We start from the raw sequence: 5,268 nt of genomic DNA, 5'->3' as shown, positions 1-5,268 counted from the left end.
GTCATTGTCTGTGTCATTTTCTAAAGCTCAAGGTTTGTTTAAGAATAAGAGAATATCAGCACTGTGCAAATAATCCTCATGGTGATCATGGTGTTCAATAACAATGACATTCTGAGGAACTTGCTAAATTCAGTCCATCTGATTGACAGCGTACCTTGTAGCCCACATTGCAAGCAGTATATGGAAACATGATTTCCTTGAACTTGACAGACTGCACACATAATGTTGTTCTAGATCTGTGGTTAAAGGGTAACTTGTACTCTGACTGTTATGTGACAGGATGTGTTCTAGATCTTTGGTTAAGGGGTAACTTCCTGACAAATTCCTGACAAGCATCTTGATTAAATCTGTCAGTAGTGGTATTAGATTACAAAGAGACAAGTGCTCCTGGAGCTCAGTTGGTAGCGCATGGTGCTTGCAACGCCAGGGTTGTGGGTTTGATTCCCACAGGGGGCCAGTATGAAAAATGTATGTAGGTAGAGAAGATTAGAGTTCTGATCATCCTAGACATTTTAGTCATTTAGCAGACACTCTCATCCAGAGCAAGTTACAGTTAGTGACGCCATGCTCTACCAACTGAGCTACATCCCTGCCAGCCGTTCCCTCCCCTACCCTGGACCAATTGTGCGCCGCCCCATGGGTCTCCCGGTCGCGGCCGGCTACGACAGAGCCTGGATTCGAACCAGGATCTCTAGTGCCACAGCTAGCACTGCGATGCAGTGCCTTAGACCACTGCGCCACTCGGGAGATAGACGGGTTGGACCAGAGCAGACTTTCTCTATACGGATTGGACCAGAGCAGACTTTCTCTAGACGGATTGGACTAGAGCAGATTTTTTCTAGACTGATTGGACCAGAGCATGTAGACCGATACACTGATACACTGATAGACTGATAAACCGATACACTGATAGACCGATACACTGATAGACCGATAGACCGATACACTGATAGACCGATACACTGATAGACCGATACACTGATAGACCGGTACACTGATAGACCGATAGACCGATACACTGATAGACCGATACACTGATAGACCGGTACACTGATAGACCGATAGACCGGTACACTGATAGACCGATACACTGATAGACCGATACACTGATAGACCGATAAACCGATACACCAATGGAGTAATAATACAGTAATAAACAGTAATAATACAGTAACTTACTGCAGAGGAAACTGGGGGAGAGAGAGGAGGAAGAGCAAGAAGGAGAGAAAAAAGGGATGATGAGAGGACTGCCGAGAATCCTACCAACCTGATGGAGATGTACATTCGCTTCTTCCTAGCTCTCATTGGCCAGACCACTGAGACTATGCCCCACCCCCATACAGGAAGTGTTGACAGAAGAGTAAGTAGCAAAACAGGAAGAGTAAGTGTCCTTGTACCGGGCCCAGGAAGTGGTGACACTGCCAGCGTCCTGCTACGTGTGTGTGAGCTGGCGTGGTGGCAGCTAGAACGCGGCCAGCTGGTATTCAGGGAGGAGGAGCTAACTGAGGCCCGGCTGGTCAGCAGCGAGGTGGTGGAATTCTCTGGGGTTCTGCTGGGTGTCCGAGACAAGTTCCGCTTCGTCCACCTCAGTCTGCAGGAGCTGCTAGCGCCAGTGTACGTTCACTACTCACACCGGTGCCGCGGACGAAACATACTGACCACGGTACCGATCACAGAGTGTCTGAGCTTTTTACACAGGTCAGTGCACACACACACACACAAACAAACAGTCAATTGAAAAATACATAATATACGACATATGTACCAAACAAAGTCTACAACAGTTAAGAGGTATGTTGCAAGGATGGCCATTCTCTCCCTGTCAATTTACACTAGCCATCAGATTACCAGTCAAACCTCACTCAAACTTCAACTTTCCTACGTAGGTCAGATTACACCTTCCACAAGACCAGCCCAACCTGGAGCTCTTGCAGGAGCTGCTGCCAGATGAAGACTGGGGGGAAGACATGGATGAAGAGGTGGAGAGGACAGTGAGGTACTGTACATCCAGCAGCGTTTAGACGGGGAGAAAGGAGGCGTGCCGCAGCAGAGATGCGAGAACCTATTCATCTGCCTGAGCGAGCTGGGAGACGCGTTGTTAGCGGTGAAGCTGCTGAAATACCTGAACTCGGGTACAAACGCCGGTTTCCTGGTTAAAATGAAGATTGTACAAAAGACAAGTGTCTTCAGCAGGTGGGTCTTCAGATGGGTCTTCAGACTAAAGTGACAACGAAGCAAACAAAAATATGTGTGCTTTGGCCGCAGTGGAAGGTGTCTTGCAACTCCCACATTTTTTAAAAACTCTGCAGACACCACAGCAGTGAAAAGAGTTTCCAGATAGGTTCTGGTTTTGGATACATGCAAGTGAGGTATTTCTATTGGTAGTCTAGGCTATTTGCGTTACTTCTGTGCATGGTTAGCCAACTACAGTATCTTGCATATAATTTGTTGAGTGGTGCTGGCAAGCTAATAGGTTATCTAGCAAGCTAGCTGCTACAGTAGCTAGCCAGTAGCTATCTGTACACGTTATAAACATAATTAGCTAGCTTGCTAGCCTCACTGTCGTCATTTCTGGTAAACAATCTTCTCCCTTTGTTTCTCCACTTCACACTGATAACTGGTGTGTACCGCCGATACCACCACCCATTTTTCTGGAGTGTAAAGATGTGCTTTTGCTTTGAAAGTGCGATAAGTATAAATCCCGTGAAGCACCTTTTACTTTTTTCTGAGACCTGTTGAAAGACACTTGTCTTTAATTTACTACCATAAATCCTTTAATTTGTTTGGTAATTAATACTACTGTGGCTGCGTTTCAGATAAACAAAATAAATCATTCACTGACTCAGCAAATCCATTTTAGAGGGCGTGTCTGAGCGTGACATTGTGACGACGCAGTGGGCGGAGTTAGAGCAGGCTCTGTTGACCTCTGATGACACACTGGAGGAGTTTGACCTTAGGAAGTATATCCGCTCCCAGGCTGTGCTGCCCAGACTACTTCCTGTGGTCCAACACTCTAAACGGGTCCTGTAAGAACTCTCTCTCTCCATTACTTTACATTCCCTCTCCCTTGTCCTCTCTCTCCATTACTTTACATTCCCTCTCCCTTGTCCTCTCTCTCCCTTTACTTTACATTCCCTCTCCCTTGTCCTCTCTCTCCCTTTACTTTACATTCCCTATCTCTGTCTTTCTCTCGCTCGCTCTCTCCAATCTCTTCAGATTAAACATTTTATTTTTAAACTCTAAAAGCACTGATATCATCTCTGAGGATTGATGTTATTGAGGTTATTTTGTTAAAACTTTTTGTTTCTGCCCAAAATATTTCCTTCAGACTGAAAGACTGTAAACTGACAAAGCAGTTAAACATTTTATTTTTTAACTCTAAAAGCGCTGATATAATCTCTGAGGATTGGTGTTATTGAGGTTATTTTGTTAAAACTTTTTTGTTTCTGCCCAAAATATTTCCTTCAGACTGAAAGACTGTAAACTGACAAAGCGGTGCTGCAAATCTCTTGCCTTCAGATCTCAGCTCAAACACCTGATAGAGCTGGACTTGAGTGACAACAACCTGCAGGATTCAGGAGTGTGTGGTACCAGGCGGAGCGCAAGGAGGGCTAATGGCATGGTGTGGTACCTGGCGGAGCTCAAGGAGGGCTAACGGCATGGTGTGGTACCTGGCGGAGCTCAAGGAGGGCTAACGGCATGGTGTGGTACCTGGCGGAGCTCAAGGAGGGCTAACGGCATGGTGTGGTACCTGGCGGAGCTCAAGGAGGGCTAACGGCACGGTGTGGTACCAGGCGGAGCGCAAGGAGGGCTAATGGCATGGTGTGGTACCTGGCGGAGCTCAAGGAGGGCTAACGGCATGGTGTGGTACCAGACGGAGCGCAAGGAGGGCTAACGGCATGGTGTGGTACCTGGCGGAGCTCAAGGAGGGCTAACGGCACGGTGTGGTACCAGACGGAGCGCAAGGAGGGCTAACGGCATGGTGTGGTACCTGGCGGAGCTCAAGGAGGGCTAACGGCACGGTGTGGTACCAGACGGAGCGCAAGGAGGGCTAACGGCATGGTGTGGTACCTGGCGGAGCTCAAGGAGGGCTAAGTGAGTCAGTCAGTGGGAGAGAAAGACGAGGAGCTGGGGGGCCTATAACATACATGCCTACAACACTGCCTATAACGTACATGCACAATTCCTAAGCATCAGTGACACATACATCTACATGCAATGATTAAATCCGATCACATTGTGGACAAAATGTTGCATCGCTACCCAGACTCCATGCACCGGCCAGACGGATGTCAGTTTCTTCTCTGTCTGCAAGGAGTCTGCATCTGAGTACATGTACATCCCCGATCTTTCATGGAACGCATTAACAAAAAATGTAATGGCTTATTTGCTCGAATAGAAGTTTGGTAATGATTAGGTTGTTACGAGTGTACTGATATAAGTAGGACACGTGACATCCTGGCAACTTTGAGAAAAAGCACTTTATATCAAAGTTGTGCCTGGTCTTCACTAGTTACCACAGCCACAAAGTCATAAACGCCGCCTATTTCTACAATGTATTTTCTTAAAATGAGATTTTAAACCTAACCTTAACCACACTGCTAACCTTATGCCTAACCTTAAACACACTGCTAACCTTATGCTTAACCTTAAATTAAGACCAAAAAGCAAATGTTTATCTTCATGAATTTTTACGATATGGCCAATTTTGACTTTGTGGCTAACTAGTGGAAACCGTTGTGCCTGTTCACACACGTATCTGCCCTCTCATTGGCTAGAATGGTCCCAACTGATCTTGCCTCCTCCTGACTGCCTTCCATTTTCAAATACATTTCGGCCACTAGTTTCTGATCAATACAATTGATAATCTGTGGTAAATTTAATCATTGGCTTTAATACTCTGATTGGTCCAATCGCTGATGACTTAGTTTTGTACAATACCCCTCAGGCCCCTCGTCACCACAAACGACTTCAACGATGGCAATCTCAGACTAAAGTATGTGGAGAACATAGAGCAGCGGAAGAATTTCGTGTTGTCGTCGTCAGCCTAGACAAAATGCAGCTTTCAAAGGCAATGTTACTGCTTTTATGGAGATTCAAGGTAAATGCTGCAGATGTCTAAACTGGAAATGTCCTTTAAAGCTCGAATCCTTAGTTGCTACATCACATTTTCTTTACTTATAAATTAATATATACCCATTGATTGTTGAAGACTATAACTTATATATGCTTGATGAGCTTAGTTCTGTCGTACCCCAGCAGAACCCA

Source organism: Coregonus lavaretus, assembly GCF_964263955.1.
Source record: "Coregonus lavaretus genome assembly, chromosome: 21".
Taxonomy (NCBI): domain Eukaryota; kingdom Metazoa; phylum Chordata; class Actinopteri; order Salmoniformes; family Salmonidae; genus Coregonus; species Coregonus lavaretus.
The sequence above is the reverse complement of the archived record's forward strand: the minus strand, read 5'-3'. Positions refer to the sequence as shown.